This window comes from Lepidochelys olivacea (genome assembly GCF_965140295.1).
Source record: "Lepidochelys olivacea isolate rLepOli2 genome assembly, chromosome: 18".
NCBI lineage: Eukaryota > Metazoa > Chordata > Testudines > Cheloniidae > Lepidochelys > Lepidochelys olivacea.
In genome coordinates this window covers 9,339,479-9,363,562 of record NC_140428.1, presented here as the reverse complement: position 1 = coordinate 9,363,562, position 24,084 = coordinate 9,339,479, and the positions used below count along the sequence as shown (strand labels likewise).

The window sequence follows — 24,084 nt, the reverse complement described above, 5'->3', positions numbered from 1 at the left end:
GAGCCCTTTGCCTTCTGGGGCCTGCACAGGTTCGCAGACCGGAGTGCACTAACCGGTCTAGCTCCCTCTCTCACAGCTGGGTTGGCCCTGGGGGGCTAAGGAGAGTAAAAAGCAGCCAAAGCTTCTCTTTGCCCCTGAAGGTCGATCAGACTCACGCTCTTGTGGCACAGGGCCAGGAGAAAGAAGAGGTCACTTGTGTAGAGCCATTTGTCAAAGCAAAACCACATGTTGACTTGCCCAAAATGACATGGTAACTAAGAAGAGACTCCAGGCTCCCAGTCCTCTGCTCTAACTACCACACTACACTCCCTTCCAGAACCTGGAATAGAACCCAGGAGTCCTGTCTCCCTGCTCTAACCACTAGACTGTACTTCCATCCAGAGGCAGGGCTAGAATTGTCAAGTCCTGGCTCCCAGACCCCTGTTCTAACCACTGGGATTAGCCTTGTAGGCACATGCAGCTTGCAGAGGCTGCAGGAATCCATGGCACTGGGTTTGTCGATACTTTCGTTCAGCCTTCTGCCTCTGGGTGCCGCTGCCAATGCACAAACCCCTGTGACCCGCTACAGCATGTACATGCTCCAGTTAGCACTTGGTGCCCTCATCTGCAACCAGGGCTGTATTTCTGTACCATGGATCTAAGGGTGGCCGTGGGGCAGCATGCAAAGCCCCTTGCCAAAGCAGGAAGCCGTCTCCCACTTGCTTCTCCTCTGGTGCACACGGGAAGGAGACAAACTGAGAGGGAAGGTTTCAGAGGAGCAGCCGTGTTAGTCTGTATCCGCAAAAAGAACAGGAGGACTTGTGGCACTTTAGAGACTAACCAATTTATTTGAGCATAAGCTTTTGTGAGCTACAGCTCACTTCATCGGATGCTGTAGCTCACGAAAGCTTATGCTCAAATAAATTAGTTAGTCTCTAAGGTGCCACAAGTCCTCCTTTTCTTTTTGAGAAAAGGAAGATACTTTAGCAAAGAAAAGGCACCACCCCAAGGCAGGGTCTTTTCATCACAGCAAGAGCCCTGACTTCCCAAGGCCTGTCATAGGAGGGCAGCTAGTACCCCCTGGTGGCAGAAGCTAAAACATTCAGCTCAGTTACAACCTTTCACAGCAATTCCATTAGAAGGCTGGTTGGAAAGGGCTCCCACCTCTGAGAGCAAAGGGCTGCCTTTGCAGTGAGCTAGACCCCAAGACAGGGAGTGTTACCTGTGTCAGCAGCATGACAGGTGGGGACGGGGTGTGACTCTTAGCCAGATTCTCATAGAATATTTCCCAGAGCCCACCATGCCATCTGCTACCACTGAGAACAGTCTAGATCCATCCTCTTTGGAACCCCCTTTCAGGTAGTTGAAAGCAGCTATCAAATCCCCCCTCATTCTTCTCTTCCGCAGACTAAACAATCCCAGTTCCCTCAGCCTCTCCTCATAACTCATGTGTTCCAGTCCCCTAATCATTTTTATTGCCCTCCGCTGGACGTTTTCCAATTTTTCCACATCCTTCTTGTAGTGTGGGGCCCAAAACTGGACACAGTACTCCAGATGAGGACTCACCAATGTCGAATAGAGGGGAACGATCACGTCCCTCGATCTTCTGGCAATGCCCCTACTTATACATCCCAAAATGCCATTGGCCTTCTTGGCAACAAGGGCACACTGTTGACTCATACCCCGCTTCTCGTCCACTGTAACCCCTAGGTCCTTTTCTGCAGAACTGCTGCCGAGCCATTCAGTCCCTAGTCTGTAGCGGTCTATGAAATTCTTCCGTCCTAAGAGCAGGACTCTGCACTTGTTGAACCTCATCAGATTTCTTTTGGCCCAATTCTCTAATTTGTCTAGGGCCCTCTGTATCCTATCCCTACCCTCCAGCGTATCTACCTCTCCTCCCAGTTTAGTGTCATCTGCAAACTTGCTGAGTGTGCAATCCATGTCATCCTCCAGATCATTAATGAAGAGCAGCCCCTGACCCATGTCCCCACTCCCCACAACCCCACACAGGGCAGGTGGAGGGTCCACAGCTCCCCACAACTGTCTCCTCCCTGCGCCACTCTTACCCTGGCTGGGCTCTAGTTTCTGGCCTAGCCAGGGGGAGTGGCCTTCGCGGGAAAATCCAGGAAGTTTTTGGAAAGCGTAGGGGACAATTTCCTGGCGCAAGTGCTAGAGGAGCCAACTAGGGGGGGGTGCTTTTCTTGACCTGCTGCTCACAAACCGGGTAGAATTAGTGGGGGAAGCAAAAGTGGATGGGAATCTGGGAGGCAGTGACCATGAGTTGGTTGAGTTCAGGATCCTGACGCAGGGAACAAAGGTAAGCAGCAGGATACGGACCCTGGACTTCAGGAAAGCAGACTTCGACTCCCTCAGGGAACGGATGGCCAGGATCCCCTGGGGGACTAACTTGAAGGGGAAAGGAGTCCAGGAGAGCTGGCTGTATTTCAAGGAATCCCTGTTGAGGTTACAGGGACAAACCATCCCGATGAGTCGAAAGAATAGTAAATATGGCAGGCGACCAGCTTGGGTTAATGGTGAAATCCTAGCGGATCTTAAACATTAAAAAGAAGCTTACAAGAAGTGGAAGGTTGGACATATGACCAGGGAAGAGTATAAAAATATTGCTCGGGCATGTAGGAATGTTATCAGGAGGGCCAAATCGCACCTGGAGCTGCAGCTAGCCAGAGATGTCAAGAGTAACAAGAAGGGTTTCTTCAGGTATGTTGGCAACAAGAAGAAAGCCAAGGAATGTGTGGGCCCCTTACTGAATGAGGGAGGCAACCTAGTGACAGAGGATGTGGAAAAAGCTAATGTACTCAATGCTTTTTTTGCCTCTGTTTTCACTAACAAGGTCAGCTCCCAGACTGCTGCGCTGGGCATCACAAAATGCGGAAGAGATGGCCAGCCCTCTGTGGAGATAGAGGCGGTTAGGGACTATTTAGAAAAGCTGGACGTGCACAAGTCCATGGGGCCGGACGAGTTGCATCCGAGAGTGCTGAAGGAATTGGCGGCTGTGATTGCAGAGCCACTGGCCATTATCTTTGAAAACTCGTGGCGAACCGGGGAAGTCCCGGATGACTGGAAAAAGGCTAATGTAGTGCCAATCTTTAAAAAAGGGAAGAAGGAAGATCCTGGGAACTACAGGCCAGTCAGCCTCACCTCAGTCCCTGGAAAAATCATGGAGCAGGTCCTCAAAGAATCAATCCTGAAGCACTTGCATGAGAGGAAAGTGATCAGGAACAGCCAGCATGGATTCACCAAGGGAAGGTCATGCCTGACTAATCTAATCGCCTTTTATGATGAGATTACTGGTTCTGTGGATGAAGGGAAAGCAGTGGATGTATTGTTTCTTGACTTTAGCAAAGCTTTTGACACGGTCTCCCATAGTATTCTTGTCAGCAAGTTAAGGAAGTATGGGCTGGATGAATGCACTATAAGGTGGGTAGAAAGCTGGCTAAATTGTCGGGCTCAACGGGTAGTGATCAATGGCTCCATGTCTAGTTGGCAGCCGGTATCAAGTGGAGTGCCCCAAGGGTCGGTCCTGGGGCCGGTTTTATTCAATATCTTCATAAATGATCTGGAGGATGGTGTGGATTGCACTCTCAGCAAATTTGCGGATGATACTAAACTGGGAGGAGTGGTAGATACGCTGGAGGGGAGGGATAGGATACAGAAGGACCTAGACCAATTGGAAGATTGGGGCAAAAGGAATCTGATGAGGTTCAATAAGGATAAGTGCAGGGTCCTGCACTTAGGACGGAAGAACCCAATGCACAGCTACAGACTAGGGACCGAATGGCTAGGCAGCAGTTCTGCAGAAAAGGACCTAGGGGTGACAGTGGACGAGAAGCTGGATATGAGTCAGCAGTGTGCCCTTGTTGCCAAGAAGGCCAATGGCATTTTGGGATGTATAAGTAGGGGCATAGCGAGCAGATCGAGGGACGTGATCGTTCCCCTCTATTCGACATTGGTGAGGCCTCATCTGGAGTACTGTGTCCAGTTTTGGGCCCCACACTTCAAGAAGGATGTGGATAAATTGGAGAGAGTCCAGCGAAGGGCAACAAAAATGATTAGGGGACTGGAACACATGAGTTATGAGGAGAGGCTGAGGGAGCTGGGATTGTTTAGCCTGCAGAAGAGAAGAATGAGGGGGGATTTGATAGCTGCTTTCAACTACCTGAAAGGGGGTTCCAAAGAGGATGGCTCTAGACTGTTCTCAATGGTAGCAGATGACAGAACGAGGAGTAATGGTCTCAAGTTGCAGTGGGGGAGGTTTAGATTGGATATTAGGAAAAACTTTTTCACTAAGAGGGTGGTGAAACACTGGAATGCGTTACCTAGGGAGGTGGTAGAATCTCCTTCCTTAGAGGTTTTTAAGGTCAGGCTTGACAAAGCCCTGGCTGGGATGATTTAACTGGGAATTGGTCCTGCTTCGAGCAGGGGGTTGGACTAGATGACCTTCTGGGGTCCCTTCCAACCCTGATATTCTATGATTCTATGATTCTATGAAAAGAGGTGCAGGGGGCCGGGCTCATGGAGAAAAGTGGACGGGCCATGGCCCCTTGGCCCCCGCTATTCCAGTGCCACTGGCTTGTGCCCACCCTCCCCTAGAAGGCTGCGGACCCCTGGTTGAGAATCACAACAGCATCAGGCTGGAGTCAAGGTTTGAAAATATTGACTGCAGCTCAGCTCTGGACAGCTCTGGCTGAATTTAAGCCCTGCTCTTAGCAGCTCTGTACAATCCATGAGCAGAAAGTGGCCACAAGTTTTTTATTCGACAGTCCGAGAACATGCCTTGTGACATCAAAATCAATGGGACAACTTGTGTGCTTAAAGCAAGGCATGTGCTTAAATTCCATGCTGAATGAGAGCTTAAATCACTGTGCCTTGGTTTCCACAGCTATAAAATGGGAGTGATACACAGCAGAGCCATGCAGGTAAATTAAAAGATGTCTGGGGATGCTCAGAACCTCCATGATCGGAGCAATGGAAATAGCTGAACAGAGATCATCTTCCTTTACCTTATCACCTCACAGCATTTAATGTATAGATCTTCCCAGTCCCCTCGCAGCTGTGGTGGCGCTTCCAGCCCCCATTAGATAGACAGGAGCTGGGGGACCTCCTGATTTGCCCAAGGCCACATGGGGATTCTGTGGAACAGTAGGAAGTGACCCACACCCATGACAAGTGCCCTAACCACTGAGCTTTCCTCCCTGTCACCTGACGTGCTCTTCGGCACCATTTTCTAAACTTCCCAGTGCAGATTTTCCCACTTTTAGAGCTCCCAGCTGCTTCACCCAGTGACTTTCTGATTCTTTAATGTCCCTGCAAGTCTACACACGCCTGCAAACCAAACTGGGGGCGGAATTTGCATGAATTTTCCTGGCAGTGTTTCCACCGATTTCCCCCTCTCCTACAGCTGTTTAATGTTCTTTGTGTTGTTGATGCCACTGTGATTGCTGAGTGGCTTTCAGTGCGGAGGGCATCACACCCAATGCGGAGCCCTTCACAAGTAGCTAGAGGCACTAGGTGCTTTTCTGAGTCACCCACACACGTTCCTCTCTACAGCAGAGGCAAGAGGCAGCGTGGGCTAGTGGGCGCGGCATACAGGATATCTGGGTTCTACTCCGAGCTCTGCTATTCATGTGCTGTGGGACCTTGGGAAAGCTGCTTCCCCTGTCAGTGCCTCAGTTACCGCCCATCCTTGGTCTTCCCTGTCTAGTTAAGTGGTAAGCTCTTTGGAGCAGGGATTGTCCCTCCCTGTGCATTTGTACAGTGCCTAGCACAATGAGGTTTGGCCCCCACATGGGGTGCTGTTATCATACACATAACTCAGTGTTCATGTTATTGTTACATTAGTTGGGTTCATCCCCAGGGAAGTCAAAAGAGTTGCATCTGCTTACACCAAGGATAAATTTGGCCTGTTATGCTTTTGATAGCATAACAGGCTTGACAGTAATGGTCTCAAGTTGCAGTGGGGGAGGTTTAGGTTGGATATTAGGAAAAACTTTTTCACTAGGAGGGTGGTGAAGCACTGGAATGCGTTGCCTAGGGAGGTGGTAGAATCTCCTTCCTTAGAAGTTTTTAAGGTCAGGCTTGACAAAGCCCTGGCTGGGATGATTTAATTGGGGATGGGTCCTGCTTTTGAGCAGGGGGTTGGACTAGATGACCTCCTGAGGTCCCTTCCAACCCTGATATTCTATGATTCTATGATTCTATGATCGACGTAGGAAGATGTAACTTAACGCTGCAGGTGTTCAGAAGATCTCTTCGGCTTTTCCTTAAGTAGAGTCCTAAGGGGAACTGGGATGCTTGCAACTGACTTCTGGGCCCCCTGCACACATACCCAGAGACAAGACTGTGCCCTAAGAATTCATTCCTGGGGAACTAGTCACAGAGGCCTGCCTGATAACTGAGCTGGGAGGGACGAGTGATGCTGGGGGGTTTCGGTCTCTCTAGGACTCGACGCTTTGCGTTCTGCCTGGTCATGATTTAGATTTGAGCACAAAATCTGGATTCCTGCCAGATATCTGGCCACATTGGGGATTATACCAATTGCCCCACCAATTCCATCCTGTCGCCACCTGGGCTTAATGGCAATGGACAGGGGTTCAACTTTGTCAAACACAGATGCCTTAAACCAGTGCTTCTCAACCTGCAGGTCACAACCTCTGGGGGGTCGTGGAATGGGGTTAGGGGGGTCACAAGCAGGGATAACAGTAGGGTGTAGGATGCAGGGTGATTGCCTGGGGCCCTACCCCTGTGAAGCTAATTTACATGTTTCAGCCCCACGCTGGGCTGAAACCCAGATCCCCGACTGGGACTGAAGACCAGAGCCCTGCACCGCAAGCCACAGGGAGCTGAAACCCCAAGTATAAGGTATGGGGTCAAAAAAATTTCTGAGGGTGGGGTTCATGGTTTTTTTAAGCCCAAAGGGGGTTGCCTGCACAAAAAGGTTGAAATGCACTGCCTTAAACTAACCTAGAAAGGAGGGTCCTACACCAGGAGCAAACTTCTCTTACTTGGAAATCTAATGGCCAGCTGGCGAAAGGGTCAGTTGGTGGAGTCTAACCAACGGTATGTGGCACAGACCCAGCCCTGCAGCCCTATGCTCAAGGCCTCATTAAAGTCACTGGGGGGCGGGGGGGGGGCACAGGTATTGCACATTCAATGTCTGTAGCTATACAACAGTTCGGATTCTGGTTTCTCTCTGCTGAGCCTGGCTCCTTTGGCGGGAGCTGCCACTTAGTGTTGGGTTCAGTGTAGACTCTCCAGGAGGAGACACACTGCGCTCTTGTGATGTTCCCCTGGTGTAATCTGGACCAGTGATCTGCTAGATCACTCCAATCCTCGACTCTGGGATCCAGCCTGACCCTGCTCTGCTGTGAGAACCTCCACTCCTGGGCTGTTCACACAGAGCCTCTGGCATGTAAGCTGCTCCTTGGATTGTGCAACCAAATGACACTAGCCAATATCTCCGGTCTCAGACACCACCCTAGGAACCTCCCTCTTGCAGTGTCCAGTTATGCCCGCTGGACGCTGCAAGCTTATATGAGATCATCCTTTTAACAAAGAAATTGATATGTACGAGGCTTGTTGTCCCAAGGGGAGTCTCTGACATCGTTCAAACCAAACATACTGCTTCAGGTAGAACAAACAAACAAATTTATTAACTATGAAAGATAGATTTTTAAGCGATTATAAGTCAAAGCATAACAGATCAGATTTGGTCAAATGAAATAAAAGCAAAACACATTCCAAGCTGATCTTAACACTTTCAGTGCCCTTACAAACTTAGATGCTTCGCACCACAGATTGGCTGGTTGCCCTTCAGCCAGGCTCTCCCCTTTGATCAGCACTTCAGTCGTTTGGTGGTGATGTCTGTAGATGGAGGTGGAAGAGAAAGGAAGAGCATGGCAAACGTCTCTCCCTTTTATCATGTTCTTTCTTCCCTTTTGGCTTTGCCCCCCGCTCCTTCAGAGTCAGGTGAGCATTACCTCATCACAGTCCCAAACTGACCAAAGGAAAGGGGTGACTCACTCGAGAGTCCAGATCCTTTCTTGCTGCCTAGGCCAGTGTCCTTTGTTCTTGTGAGGCTGGGCTGGGTTTGTCACATAAATGCCCTGATGAGGTGTGAACTGCCCCTTTGCTCTTGGAGAAGATTTTTCCTGGGCTTGCTTTAAGCCATGAGGACACATTTTCAGCCTCATAACTATATACATGAAATGACAAACTATAACATTACTATAACAACAATGCTCAGTACATCATGAGCTTTCCAAAGACATACGGCATTACAAACTTTGCATTAGATACCACACAATCATATTATAAGGATGAACATGGGGGTGTAGGGTGTTCCCATGAGGTACAGAATGTCACAGCTCTCTCCTGAAAACTACTTTTCTTCCTTCTTGTGCGGAACCCCCAATCCCCAGCCTGTCTTCAAAGGGGCCAACCCTACTCCTGAGCTCTGACTGACTGGGTGAGGGAAAGCAGGGAGAGGAGTGGAGAGGCCTCTGTCCCACCCCATACCCCTAGTTGGTGGTAGGAAAGCCCACCCAACTCCCTGCTTCTAGCCCTCCTCCCATTGGAGGATGTGGATGCCACTCCTGACAAGGAGCTTAGTCCTGCCCAAGCTGGCAGAGCTGAGTTCCCTTGACAAGGAGCTGGCATGGGAGGGGAGATTGCAGGGACACAACAGGCCCAGACACAGCCAGATGAGGCCAATTTTTACCTCATTTCGGTTTTCTGACACTTTCTTCCCAAGGCAGAAAACCCCCCCAAATCCCACAAAGTTGGAGAGAAACAAATATTTCCAGTTGGGACCCAAACCATTGATGTGATAGAAAAACTCCACTCAGCTGCAGTGTGTGCAGTCAAAGAAGGCGTCTACCTGGTGTGTGTGGAGGCTGGAATTTTCTCTTTGTTCTGGTCATCCAGCGCCTAGCACCATGGGGGGTTGCTACTGCGGTTTCTCTGGGCTGCTGCAGTACAAATAAATAATTACAACCACACTGAGCCTGAAGGATGCTGCTCCCTGTATGCTCCAGTCAGCCTGGCAGTAGGAGGGAGCTTTCAGCAGCATACCTACACCAAGGACAGACCCAGCAGAGACCGGGGCTCACCCCACACTGAGGTGCCAGCCAGAGGAGCAGAGGGGCTGAGCTGGGCAGGCAGCTGAGTCAGGGTTCTCTTGCCAGCTAAGGTCTGGGATTCAGTGTACTGCACTGCCCAGGGCAGCTGTCTGGATGAGCATGAGCCACTCCCCTAGGGCTCAATGGGTGCCTCTTCTGAATGCCCGTGGTTCCGTCCTGGCCTGCCCGAGGGCTGATCTAGTGATTAGTGCTGCCTGAGTGTTGCCAGTGTTCCAGGGCCAATTCCTGCTTCTCAGAAGGCTGTAGACGGGGACGGAGCGGGTTGGACTGGTAGCGGGGCAGCTGGGGTTCTCTCCCCACATAGGTGGAGTCTGGGAACATCCTTGCATCTCGGGGACCTCCCCAGCGCACCTGATTAACTTTGCTCTCTTTGTTTCAAACAAAAGTAATTCCGACTCCAAGCCCACTTGCTCCTTGGCTCTGGGAGAAGCAGGCACAGCTCTGGCCCTTCGCGCTGCAACCATTGCAGCCCGCACTGGAGTGTGAACGGGCGTCAAGCCAGATGCAGGGAGGGATGAGACAGGAAACAATTCCATTAATTGATGAGCCACGTGGTTACACGTAGGAGTCCCAGCCAGGGGCTAGGAGCTGTGTTTGTGCAGAGCAAGGTGAGGAGCCATCCAATAATACGCTCCTCTCTGTCTGTTGCCAAAGCTCAGAGCTGCTGTGACGGGCTGGGTCTGAGGGCAGTGCAACCGTCTGGTTTTAGTACCTGGCTCCGGCCTTTATTTGTATTGACAGTAACATCTAATCATGGCAAACGTGATTAGATTAGACGTTAAAAATGCAGAAGAAACTGAGGCCCAACCCTCAAATATTAACTAATTAACAATTGATTAACTAACTACCCCTTGCTGCTCTGAAGAGCTGACAGTCTAAACAGACAAGACTTATTGTTAGTCCTAGTTTATAGATGGGAAACTGAGGCATGGGGAGACAAGACTTGCCAAAGGTGATGGGGGAGACTACAGCAGCACCTGGAATGGAACCTTATTTTACTCTCAATACTTTAACTACAAGCCCAGCCATCCTCTCTGCCACTGGTTGCTCTATTGACTTTATCTTATTGCAATTTTTCAAACAGAATTGAACAAGGCAATAAAAGGACAAGAAACTTCCCCACCCCTCACAGCTTGTTCAGCTCTCTGTTAAACCCTAGAGCCCATGGGGATGGGCGCCTCAGATAACTACCCACAAATCAGACACCCAGAGGGACTCTGAAGCTGAGAAGTGGGTAATTGCAGGCAGAGCAGAGACACACCAGTGCTGCCCTCCAGTGGTTTCAACAGCTGGAAATGCCTCTAAAAGAGAGAGCCACACAACAAAAACACTAACCCAGGAACCTATCCTTGCAACAAAGCCCATTGCCAACTCTGTCCACATATTTATTCAAGTGACACCATCATAGGACCTAATCACATTAGCAATGTCATCAGGGGCTTGTTCACCTGCACATCTACCAATGTGATATATGCCATTGTGTGCCAGCAATGCCCCTCTGCCATGTACATTGGCCAAACCGGACAGTCTCTACGCAAAAGAATAAATGGACACAAATCTGACATCAGGAATCATAACATTCAAAAACCAGTAGAACACTTCAACCTCTCTGGCCACTCAGTAAAAGATTTAAGGGTGGCAATTTTGCAACAGAAAAGCTTCAAAAACAGACTCCAACGAGAAACTGCTGAGCTTGAATTAATATGCAAACTAGATACCATTAACTTGGATTTGAAGAGAGACTAGGAGTGGCTGGGTCATTACACATATTGAATGTATTTCCCCATGTTAAGTATCTCACACCTTCTTGTCAACTGTCTAAATGGGCCATCTTGATTATCACTACAAAAGTTTTTTTCTCCTGCTGATAATAGCTCATCTTAACTAATTAGCCTCTTACAGTTTGTATGGCAACTTCCACCTTCTCTGTATGTATATATATATATCTTCTTACTATATGTTCCATTCTATGCATCCGATGAAGTGAACCGTAGCTCACGAAAGCTTATGCTCTAATAAATTGGTTAGTCTCTAAGGTGCCACAAGTCCTCCTGTTCTTTTTGCGGATACAGATTAACACTGCTGCTACTCTGAAACCCACATTTACTTTGTGCTCGGGGAACTGGCTGTGGCCGGATGGTCGCGCAGATCAGGGCTCTGTCTAGAGTTACTGAGGAAACTGGCAGACATTTGAGCTCCAGGAACTAGGCTGGACAGCTGGGTGCAAGGCCCTGTCCCTGTGTAATGGGGTCCTACAGCAGCTTTAGGGGACGGGGTGGGACAGGCCTGGCCTGGCCTCTTTCCAGGGTGATGCTTCCATATGTGTGCTCCCAGGGAAGTAAGTCTGGATGACTGTTCACAGGCCTGATCCTGTGAGGGGCAGAGCTCCCTCGGCTCCCAGTGAAGTCAATGGGGAGTGAGGGCACTCAGCACCGCCCAGGATTGGGCCCCGAAGGAGCCAGGCTGGGTAATAAGCATAATAGAAACACCAAGGTCCCAGCCCACTCTTGGGGAGGGGGAAGGAGCTGGGAGTTAGCAGCCCACACAGGGGCCTGTAGCTGGGTGTGAGAGAGCCACAGGTCCGATGCTCTGTAACTGCTCAGCAGGAAGCAAGCCAGGGCTCTAGGTAGCATGGCTCCCCCTCAGGTACGGTGACCAGGCGTCTGGTTTTCTACTGGAACGCCCAGTCGAGAAGGGACCCTGGCGGCTCCGGTCAGCACCGCCAACTAGGCCGTTAAAAGTGCAGTCGGCGTACAGCAGCGTTAAGGCAGGCTAGTCCCTGCCGGTCCTGGCACCATGCTGCGCCATGGAAGTGGCCAGCAGGTCTGGCTCTAGGCGGCGGGGGGGGGAAGGGGGAGGCATGGGGCTCCGCACACTGCCCCCGCTCTGAGCACGGGCTCTGCACCGGCCAGTGGGAACTGGGGAGGTGGTGCCTGTGGACGAGAGCGTTGCATGGAGGCTCCTGGCCCCCCCGTCCCGCCTCGGCACCAGACCTGCTAGCCACTTCTGGGGAGCCTGCCTTACCCCACTGAGCCACTGACCAGGAGCCATCCGAGGTAGGCCTGTGCCCCAACCCCAAGCCCCAAACCCCTGCCTCAGCCCTGAGCCCACACCCCCAGCCCAGAGCCCTCACCCTTCTGCTCCACCCCTCTGCCCCAGCCCAGAGCCCCCTCCCACACCCTGAACCCCTCATCCCCAGCCCCAACCCAGAGCCCGCACCCACAGTCCAGAGCCCATACTCCCTCCCACATCCCTACCTCCTGCCTCAACCCGCAGCCCCCTCCCACATTCCAAATCCCTCAGCCCCAAGCCCAGCCTGGAGCTCCCTCCTGCACCCCAAACCCCTCATCCCCAGCCCCACCCCAAAGCCCACACCTGCACCCTCACCCCACCTGCACCCCAACTCCCTGCCCCAGCCCGGAGCCCCCTCCCACACCCTGAACCCCTCTGCCCCACCCTGGAGCCCGCACCCCCAGTGAGAGCCCTCACATCCTCCTGCACCCCTGCCCCAGCCCAGTAAAAGTGAGTGAGGGTGGGGGACAGTGAGCCACCGAGCGAGGGGGAATATAGTGAGCGGGGACGGGGGCTTGGGGAAGGGCAGGGCCTCGGGGATAGGGGCGGGGATAGGGTGTTTGGTTTTGTGCAATTAGAAAATTGGCAACCCTACCCTCAGGGCACGCTGTCCAGGGCAAGGAGCCTGTCGGCTTCGGCCTTCCTGGTCTGGCCTCGGAGCATTCAGCATCCCTGTTCCCACGGCATCCTGCCCCTTGGTGGGGGAAGCCAGAGGGCCCTGCACCCCAACTTCGCAGACAGATGTTGTAAAGCAGAAGGGTTGATTGGTCCACGGGAACGCAGCGCAGCATAAAGCTTGGTAGCTCAGAAGTCAGTGACTTTCCAGACCCAGAGGAGGTAGAGGGTATGTCCTGCCACTGGCGGAGAGCGTCCCCTGGGCTCCTGGTGCAGGAGCCCTCCCAGTATGGCCAGGAGCTCTAGGAGACATGGAATTACACTGGCCTAGAACACATGCCATTTCCATACTAACCCTTTGTGGCTGCAGCCATAATGGGGGCACGCAGACCCATCCAGAGGAACAGCGTGTTCAGATAAGGATCTCAAGGCATGGCTGCTTCCCTGGACCCCTTGGGCCTACAGAATTGGGCCGGAGATCTCAGGCTGGCCATGGGCTAGATGGGGTCTACTCTCTAGGCCAGAGGTGGGCAAACTACGGCCTGCAGGCCACATCCTGCCCGCGGGACCTTCTTGCCTGGCCCTGGAGCTCCTGGCCCAGGAGGCTTGCCCCCAGCCCCTCCCCTGCTGTTCCCCCTCCCCCACAGCCTTACCTCGTCGTGCCTCTGGTGCAATGCTCTGGGCAGGGGGGCTGCAGAGCCTGGCCTGACCCAGTGCTCTGTGCTGCGCGGAGCAGCTGCCTGTCCTGGTGCAGCTGTGCCGCCATCCACCGGTGCTCCAGGCAGCGTGGTAAGAGGGCAGGGGGGGTTGGATAAAGGTCAGGGGAGTTCAGGGTGGATTAACAAATTATGAGAAGACAGAGAGAGGCTGAGTGAAAAGGCAGAGGAAGACAGCAGAGGCTTGTGATGGCAAACCCCTTCCTACCTGGCAGCACGAAGGCCCCTGCCCCAGGCTGGTGGTCTCTTGGGAGCTGATTTGGAGGAAGGGTGCTCGGTCTCCCAGCCATCTTCGTTGCAGGGAGGAGAAGCAAGTTTTCCCCTGTGCGTGGTGGTGAGCTTTGAGTCACAGGGTGTGTGGGGGGGTGGGTGGATGGGTATGGGTGTCCCCCCTGTACAGTGCAGATCCAGTTCCACTTCCATGTCACTGCTCCTTCTCGCCCACAGCACCCAGCACACCGTCTCCATACAGCCCAGCAGCTCCCTTCGCAACCTCCTCGCTGCAGCTGGGAAGGGGAATCATTAGAGATTTGGTCAGATAAAAATCCTGACCCAGAGCCTCTCAAATGCTGTTCAATCCTCTTTCCCCCATCCTCAAATAATCCCCGCTCATTGACAGGCCCCAGCCCCCCTAATCCCCACTCCCTACCAGACCCCTCCCCCCATAACCCCAATATTGTCAATCTCATGAGATTAAAAATCATGAGCCAGACCCCTGAAAATCCTAAAATTGACCCAAAAGATCATGAGATTTTTTCCGGTCTGTCTCTTGATCGTTGACCCTCTCCCTCACATCTGGCCCCAGTCTGCGGCGGACAATCAGTGCTGCCCACGTGCCGATATGTAGCGGGGAAGGGGATCCTGGCCCTTCTGCAAGAGCTCTCACCTCCACATCTGCCTGTCCTCTGCAAAACAATTGATTCTGCTCCCACCCAGTCCCCACCCCCACTGGTGCAGCCCCCCCAGCTTCCCCTCTGATGCTCCTGGGGTTCCTCAACCTCCCTCCCAAACTAACAAATGTATCTGAGCATAAGCTTTTGTGAGCTATCACTCACTTCATAATCTGATGAAGTGAGCTGTAGCTCACAAAAGCTTACATGCAAATAAATTTGTTAGTCTCTAAGGTGCCACAAGTCCTCCTTTTCTTTTTGAGTTTGCCAAAGTCTGCATTCTTGAAATCCATTGTCTTTATTGTGCTATTCTCCCTCCTACCATTCCTTAGCATTGCCAGCAGAGGGCTGCACAACTCCTTAGAAAGCCACCTCTACCTCTCCCTATGCTGACAAAGGCAGGGCACCCTGACCTCCCCAGAGTGGCCACGGCAGGGGGTGGGGGTGGGAGGCGAACAGCAGTGCATGCAGCAGGGATACTGCACTGAGCCCGTGCCCTGCTTTGCTCTGCAGTGTTGCACCAGTGGCTGTCACTGGGGCAAGGCAATCCCGCAGTGACTGCAAGGCCGTGGGCAGGAGCAGCTGAGATGCCAGTGCTGGGTGAGATCCTGCTTTTGTGGTGGGGGGAGGGATAGCTCAGTGCAAGGGAGGGAGAGCTCAGTGGTTTGAGCATTAGCCTGCTAAACCCAGGGTTGTGAGATCAATCCTTGAGTGGGCCATTTAGGGATCTGGGGCAAAAATTGGGTATTGGTTTGAGCAGGGGGTTGGACTAGATGACCTCCTGAGGTCCCTTCCAACCCTGAGATTCTATTCTAACCCCGCTAGGACACACTGGGCCATGTAAACATCCCACGGAGTCGGGGGGACTTGGCTGCACCATGGCATATTGCCCCTTTAAATCCAGCTGGCATTATACACGGGATAGGAGGTGGGAGCCCTGAAAGTGGCACTCTTGCTATGGGAGACAATGCCATGCCAGGGACCCTGGGCTGGGACCAAACTGCAGCCCCCTGGGATACAATCACACCGAAGTGACGGGAGCCAATAACATGTTGCTGCGTCCCATGAGAGGGGCCGGCTCCCGCGGCATTTTCAACGTGTGTTCCTCCTGTCCAGTGCAGGGAACCCTGCACCCGCCACGGCATGACAACCCCAGCTGGGGACCTGGGCTCTTTAGCTCAGGTTTAATAATTTTATTAAGATGATGTTGAAGTAAAAAGAAAACGGTACAGAGTTCAAGCACAGAAGTTTCTGGTTGTCAGGGGATAAGGTACAGATTATCAAGGGGTGCGAAATTCGGTTTAGGAACGGGTGGCATAAGGATTACATAATAATCTGCAATCTCCCCGATTGGGGGTAAAAGGTTAACAGGTCAGAGTACAGACATTGAGGTATGGGGGTAAGTTATCCATATAATGGCTATGTTCAGGTGCGGAGTATAGTGAGTGGATACGATGATGAGGATGGATTTCCCCTCATTTGGTGGGATTTAATGTTCAGTGGGTTTATGGTTCCAGTTCATATGGTCCAATGGGGAAAGCCTCTCTGCCCCTTTCCCATAGTGGGTACACGATGTCGTACCGGCTCACTCCTCCTGGTGCTGTCGGTGGCCGGTGATGTGCTCTATGTAGATGTCCCTGGACCATTGGATGGTGTCCGAGACCATGAGGCGCCGCATGAGCCGTGCGTAGCGTCGACCGATCCCACAGGTCTGCAGCACACGCTCGTTGCAGGGGTCCCAAGCGCCCAGGGCTCCGACGATCAGGGCGTGCAGCTGCGCCTCGTAGCCCTTCGCTCTCAGGGTGTCGGCCAGAGGGGCGTATTTTTCCAGTTTCCGAGCTCGGGCTTCTCGGAAGGCCAGGGTCCTGTTCTTGAAGGGGACCGTGATGTCGATGCGGGTGATCTTTTTCTGGGCCTCGTCGGTGACGACCACGTCGGGTCGCAGCGGGCTGTCAGTCCCGGGGATGGCGCAGTTCACGGCGACCTCCCCCAGGCGCGGTGCGATGGCTTTCACCAGGCGGTTCTGGATGGCGTTGTGGTGCAGCTGCCAGGCTCTGGAGTGGGGCTTGCAGCTGCACAGGACGTGGGGCAGGGTCTCGTTGGAGTAGCCGCACTTCCTGCAACGCTTGTCTCGGTTCCCGTGGCGGACGGCTCCGTTGAGCGGGACGCAGTTGAGCCGGGCGCGGTGGATGAACTGCCAGTCGGCGAAACGGGTGAAGCCGCCCCCAGCGAGGAAGTGGTTGCTGGCGTCCCACTTGCTGGTCAGTTCGAAGACTTTACCCTGGTCCGGTTTACGCTTCAGGGTTTCCATGTACAGTGAGTGGATGTCTGCCTTCAGGGTCCTCTCCATGCGGGGGACATTGGCACCTCCATGCCTGTGGGCAATGTAGACCAGCTTGTTGCTGGCTCTCTGGGGAAGGAACAGCCACTTCTTCACCAGCTATCGGACGACCTTGTCTGCCTGGGCTCTTTAGCTCAAACTACAGCTGGTTCTTTTCACTCTGGAGGTCTCCTGTTCATCCCAGTGTAACAGCCTCAATAGCATCTAGAGACGCCAGCTGAGGCCAGGGCCCCACTGTGCAGAGTGCTGCAGAGAGCGAGAGACAGTACCTGACCCAGAGCTCACGATCTCAGTAGCCAAGGGCAATTTTTAGTCCCATTTCACTGATGGAGGAACTGAGGCACAGAGAGAGGAAGGGACTTGTTCAAGTCACACCCGGGGGTTCTGGCAGAGCCCCGATTGGCCCCAGATCACCTGCATCCAGCACAGTGCCTTAATGCAAGACCATCCTCCTCGTCCACAGCAGCAAGCTTCCAGCAAAGTAATAACGCACCAGCCATTAAAGCAATGAGGTCTCCTTGGCCCCTCAGGAGCCGATGTGCTTCTGGAAGGTGCCAGGTGCAGCTGTGACGGTAGGACAGTGTGGCACCAACCTGCACATGCCAATCCCTGGGGAAAGGGTACAAGTGGACAATTGCACCTGTAAGCCCTGGACGCCCCACGTCAGGACCCTACAGGCCAGCTCAGGCCCCTCCACTTCCAGGGCTCGCCCTTATCCAGAGGAACTACGGGGAATGTCTACCCTGCAAAATGAAAACTGCATCCACAAGTCACAGAGCCCGGGCCAGCTGGCTCCGGCCTGCACTACAGGGCTAGAACTAGCAGGGAAATATTCGGGCTTTGGCTGCAGCTGCACTCTTAGTCCCCCCCCCGCGCTGGGCCTAGGTACAGAGGGTCCAGCCTTACGCTGCAGTTTTCCAGCCCCAGAGCGTGACCAGGAGGCAGGTCACCCAGGTTCTGAGTCTTTGCTACCGTGGGCCTTTTTTTGCACGGTGGACATCTCCTCAGGCTCCCCAGAGGTGCGGGGCGTCCCCTGCTGGGCTCAGTGACTCAAACGCAATTCCTCCCCGTGACTGCGGCATAGCCTGTGACCAGGAATGGCTGCTGGGGGGAGGGGAGCATTGCCCAAACTCAGGGGGTCCTGAAAAGCCCTTGGACCTGAAGTCCCTGAGGAAGGATGGTGCCTGCTCACCAGCTCAGTCGGGGATGCAGCAGGGATCCCCTGAGACGTGGCAGGCCCTGGCTCAGCCCTGTGACCAGTGGTGGGTGCCAGGGGTCTGCACGGCTCATGGAGGCAGGATTGGGGCCTTCTAGGCAGATCCTTGGCTGCTGTGAACCAATGCACTGACTCCCGGGGAGCTGATTTGCAGATCCGGCTGAGGATCTGGGCCTGTCTCAGGGGTCTGGCGATGTACTCAGCCTAGCCAGCTCCCATCCACTGTCTGGCACCAAGGGCGGCCAGATCGTGGGAGGCCTGGTAAAGGCGGCCGGGGAGGAGGGGCATTGTACCCCCATTAGCTCCTCCACATCCCCAGTGAGTGAGCTCAGCTCTGCACAGGCTGTGGGGGAGAGGAGCAGCTGATTTGATTTGGGGAATTTGGGTTAAAGATAAAAGCAGGTATCACGGAGATCTGGAATTCGCGTTCAGGAGCCATCTTTGTACTTTATACTCTGCCCCGTCTAGAGCCAAGCTGCCCAGTTTTCAGGCAGGAGTCGTTCATCCCACCAGGAGCTAAAAGGACAAGAACAAGTCTCCGTCTGGAGGGAGCTGAGGCATAAGCTCAGTCACATCTGACACGCAGGCCTGTTGCTTTGGACAGGGCCTACAATATTTACATCCCTGCTGGTCCGAGGATTGGGTCCATGTGGCTCCTTTGTTCTGTTATTGGTGGTGGTGGATGAGAAATAGCCGGTTGCCAGCCTTGAAAATTGAAGCCACAGATTGGCCAGTGGGACGACATCATCAGCAAGGCAGGCACCCGGGTGAGTTGGTGACTGGACACATGGGGGAATAGGTGAGAAACTGTGGATTTAGGGGCTTTCACCCTCAATTGGAAATTACGGGGGGGGGGGGGGAGATGGGAAGACAGGGGATGGGGGAGGTAAAGCCCTTGGATTGTTTTGGCTGAATGTGATGCACCCAGTTAGCCAGAGCTCCAGAAATCGTGCCCCATGGCATGGCTTGCTGTGCTCATGATGGGACCCTGTCTGAACACAGGAGTCCTTAGGAGAGTGTGGCTTTTTGGCCCCTTAGAATGGCTGCTCCACCTATGAGGTCTGAAGGTTGGCTGCAGCTTGCAGCTAAAGCCCTTCTCGTGGTCGAGGCTCACGCTTTTAGATGCTGGGGTCAAACCTGCTCGCAGCTCACGCTGGTTTGGGACTATGCGCCTGGGTCACAGAGACATAGACTATAGGTCCCGAAGGGGCTACTGTGCGCATCTCATCTGGTGTCTGGTATTACATCGGCCAGGGACCTGCCCTGAGTCAATTCCTGGCTTAGCTAGAGCAGCTCTTGTAGAAGTCCACCCAGTCTGGATTTAAAAATAGCCAGTGATGGAGAATCCACTAGGACCAGTGGTTAATTACCTTCCTTGCTCAAAATGTGAACCTTTTTGCCAGTCTGAATCTGTCTAGCTTCAACCTCCAGCCATTGGTTCTTGTTATAGCTTTGTTTGCTTTGGCAGACCCAGAATTGGACTGTGTTGCTGTGCCCCAGCATAAAACTGACCCACCCCACCCCAGAGGTGGCTGCATTTTCTTGCAAAGGGATTGGGGATGAGAGGAGCTCTGTGATTGTGATTAGCTCTGTCTGTGATTTAGGGAGCAAGGAACAGAATCTAGGATGTCTGAGGCTGGAAATAGCCATGTTAAAATGGGTGACCTTGCCTGACGTGCCCACACCCTTGAAGGTGTGGTTGAGGGGCCTTGCTTCCCAGATGTCTGTCACCTCCACACCTTTGATCTCGTCCCCCAGCCACTGAAGCACAGCTGTTCCAATGGCAGTGGCTCATGCCCAGCAGCAGCCCTTAATGAATGATAAGCTAGCAGCAGTGGCCTGTCATGACAGTCTGTAATTACCTAACACTGACAGCCCCAACTCTTCCCAACTATGAGAAGTGCTTGATGTTCCCTGACTCCTCCACTCTCAAAGGGAAGCTTTCTTTTCTGAGCGCTCTTCAAAGGGCTGGCAGGGCTGTAATTACTGCGGGGAACTCGTGTGGCTCAGCTCTACTCTGTCTGACTTGCAGATCTTGGAGTTCTTCAGAAACCATTTATTTGTCATGCCAGTCTCCTTGAGTTCCATGTATCCGTCTGGCCACCTTTCCCTCTCTGCCCATCAGTATAATTCCTAGAGTTCATTTTATCCCAAAGATCTTTGCAAAATGTACAGCTGGGAATTGGTGCTGAAATGCAGCCACCTCTGCGGTGGAGCGTAGCAGCTTTATATCAGTGCATAACAGCAATACACAACTGTAGGACATGAAGGAGAATCCTGTATCCTGTTAAATTTGCAGCAGGAATTTTGGGGATAATTCCAGTTTGGGCACTGAGGTTATTAGTCCTAAGGAGATGTATGATGGCAACGGGTGATGGGAAGGATCTGCAATGAACCTCTTACTCCCAGTGAGGCTAATCATGTGGCTAATCTAATTTATTTTGCCTTTTTCCCCCCACCTCACCTGCAGCTGCCCACTAATCCTCCCCCGACCCCTAGCTGGGGCTGCTTCTCACATTCCAGCCCTGAGCAGCTGCCAGCGTGCCATGAAAACATATTGTATCCCGCCCAGGTTACACTGGTTGGCAGCGGTCAGCCTTGTGCCATGATGGTGTGATAATCTGGCCCCTGGTGAGGCTGAAGGGCTAGAAATAGATGCTTTGTGCAGGCTGGGAGTGGTTAATTCATTGGTGTTCTAGTACTGATTGAGCCCAGCCTAGGTATGTTAGAGCCCAGCATTAGGATTGCAGGGGGGCTGTGGGTCGGGATTGAGGGGCATTGGTAGAGCAGTGTAAGGGTAGATTAAAGCCTGTGCTATTAGCCTCTCACATTGATCAACACCAAGCTTGCAGGCCCATCTATAATGCTGGGCTTGGAGTCTGTTTTCAAGAATAACAATTCCAGGTGGAGGTTGTCTGTGTCTTGGTGACATTCCTGCCTGTTCCCCCTTGGGCTCCGGTGCCGGGCACCTGGGCAATTGCCCTCACAAAGGATTTATTCCTTTCCCTGGGGGTCATATCCAAGAGCCCCTCCACCCTTTGTCTCTGACACCCTGGGGGCTGGCCGGGGGGTTCCATACCAGTCTGCCTGTTGGGCCTGTGTCTCGGCTGGCTGGGTCTGGCCAGCCACTCAGTCCACTGTCTCCTTGTCTCCTGGGCTTTTCCCTCCCAGGCTTCCCCTCCTGGTTTATTTCCCATAGCTCACCGCAGGGCCCTTGTGCTCTGAATGCTTAATGGCATTTGCATGAGCCTGGGAAGCATTTGCATGAATTTTGTTTCCCTCAGCATATGTCACATCGGCCTCTCCCCTGGACCGGGAAGGGGACAGTGGGGTTTCTAGCATGGAGGGGAGGGGATTGGCGTCTCCCACTGGACTAGGGTGCGGCAAGGGCCCATGGGGCATAGGTGAGCTAGACTGGTGTCCTCAGGGCTCACCACCTCCTCGCCGCCTGCTCCCCCAATCGCCTCGACACCACAGCCGCAGCCGCAGCCAGCAGCCTGTTCTGGTTTGGAGGAGAAGTCTGGCCTGGGGGGTGGGCACCAGGGGAGCCCAGCTTGGGGTGCAGAGGGCAGCAAAAATGAGCCATGTTCCAGGCCTGATCCTGCAGCCTGACCTATGAGGGCCAGGAGCTGTGGCTGCTCCCTGCTCGGGGGTCTCTCCATGCAGTGGCTGGGAGGAAGGGGGTCTGACCACAGCACCTCCACATTCCTGCTGTTCCCAGCCCATGGGGGCCATTGTGGCAGGCAGGGTGAATGAGACCAGCTGTAAGCGACATATGAGGGGTTCAGGCTCAGCGTCCCTGCAGCCCTCAGCTCCCCCCATCACCCCACTATGTTCTGTGCCCACCCATTGTGTCTGTAACGACTGTGCTCCCATGACAACAGTTTGTTTCTTTCTGGCTGAAAAGGAAGGTCCTTTCCAGGACCTCCATGTTGGCGTTCTCAGAAATGCTTCCAGTTCCAGGCGCAGGGCCAGGTGGGCAGAGCTTCAGAGTGTCAATGTGTGGATGAGACGATGGTGTAGAGAGGAGGGTTTAGATTTGTTAGGAACTGGGGAAACTTTGGGGATAGGGGAGCCTATACAGGAAGGATCCAGGCTGCTGGCACTAAACATTAAAAAGGTTGCAGAGCAGTTTTTAAACTAAGAGATGGGGAAAGTCGATCACTGCAGAGGCGCATGTGGATCAGACAGAGACTTCTCTTAGAGGAGAGTCTAGTGAGAGAGATTCTCCAGGTTTTAGTCAGGAGGAGAGGATGAAAGAGGACAAAGTATTGGCCAGATCAGATGAGAAACATTCACATAAAGAATCTGACACATCAGAAAAGGGCAGACAAATGAACAGTGACAAGTTTTTAAAGTGCTTGTACACAAATGCTAGAAGTCTAAATAATAAGATGGGTGAACTGAAGTGCCTTGTGTTAAAGGAGGATATTCACATAATAGGCATCACAGAAACCTGGTGGAATGAGGACAATCAATGGGACACAATCATTCCGGAGTAAAAAATATATCGGAAGGACAGAACAGGTCGTACGTGGGCGGGGGTTGAGGGGGGTGGGGAGTGGCACTATATGTGAAAGAAAATGTAGAATCAAATGAAATAAAAATCTTAAATGAATCCACGTGTTCCATAGAATCTCTATGGATCGTAATTCCATGCTCTAATAAGAATATAACAGTAGGGATCTATTATCGACCACCTGCCCAGGACAGTGATAGTGACGATGAAATGCTCAGGGAGATTAGAGAGGCTATCAAAATAAAGAACTCAATAATAGTGGGGGATTTCAATTATCCCCATATTGACTGGTACATGTCACCTCAGGACAAAATGCAGAGACAAAATTTCTCAATACTTTAAATGACTGCTTCTCGGAGCAGCTGGTCCAGGAACCCCCAAGGGGAGAGGCAACTCTCGATCTAGTCCAGAGTGGAGCGCAGGATCTGGTCCAAAAGGTAACTAAAACTGGACTGCTTGGAAACAGTGACCATAATATAATAACATTTAACATTCCTGTGGTGGGAAGAACACCTCAACAGCCCAACACTATGGCATTTAATTTCAGAAAGGGGAACTATGCAAAAATGAGGAACTTAGTTAAACAGAAATTAAAAGGTACAGTGACTAGAGTAACAGCTGTATTAGTCTGTATTTGCAAAAAGAAAAGGAGGACTTGTGGCACCTTAGAGACTAACCAATTTATTTGAGCATGAGCTTTCGTGAGCTACAGCTCACTTCATCGGATGCATACTGTGGAAACTGCAGAAGACATTATATACACAGAGACCATGAAACAATACCTCCTCCCACCCCACTCTCCTGATGGTAATAGCTTATCTAAAGTGATCACTCTCCTTACAATGTGTAGGATAATCAAGTTGGGCCATTTCCAGCACAAATCCAGGATTTCTCACCCTCCGCCCCTCCCCCCCCCACAAACTCACTCTCCTGCTGGTAATAGCCCATCCAAAGTGACCACTCTCTTTACAATGTGTATGATAATCAAGGTGGGCCATTTCCAGCACAAATCCAGGTTTTCTCAGCCCCCCCTCCCCCCCTTTTTTTTTTTTTTCCAAAAACCACACACACAAACTCACTCTCCTGCTGGTAATAGCTTATCCAAAATGACCACTCTCATTACAATGTGTATGAAAATCAAGGTGGGCCATTTCCAGCAAAAATCCAGGTTTTCTCACCCCCGCCCCCCCACATACACAAACTCACTCTCCTGCTGGTAATAGCTCATCCAAACTGACCACTCTCCTTACAATGTGTATGATAATCAAAGTGGGCCATTTCCAGCATAAATCCAAGTTTAACCAGAACGTCTGGGGGAGGGGGGTAGGAAAAAACAAGGGGAAATAGGCTACCTTGCATAATGACTTAGCCACTCCCAGTCTCTATTTAAGCCTAAATTAATAGTATCCAATTTGCAAATGAATTCCAATTCAGCAGTTTCTCGCTGGAGTCTGGATTTGAAGTTTTTTTGTTTTAAGATAGCGACCTTCATGTCTGTAATTGCGTGACCAGAGAGATTGAAGTGTTCTCCGACTGGTTTATGAATGTTGTAATCCTTGACATCTGATTTGTGTCCAT

General features: G+C 52.3%; 1 pseudogene across 1 annotated transcript in view; it reads right to left on the bottom strand.

Annotated features, from left to right (window-relative positions):
• Positions 1-20,075, bottom strand: part of LOC311532971 (small ribosomal subunit protein uS3mA-like) — a 44,589-nt pseudogene extending 24,514 nt beyond the window's left edge. Inside the window, exons 1-2 of the transcript XR_014714590.1 lie at positions 19,975-20,075; positions 16,271-16,379 (exon numbers count right to left, since the gene is read on the bottom strand). The product of XR_014714590.1 is annotated as a small ribosomal subunit protein uS3mA-like (transcript). The remainder of the gene's footprint in view (positions 1-16,270; positions 16,380-19,974) is intronic.
• Positions 20,076-24,084: the final 4,009 nt, after the last annotated feature.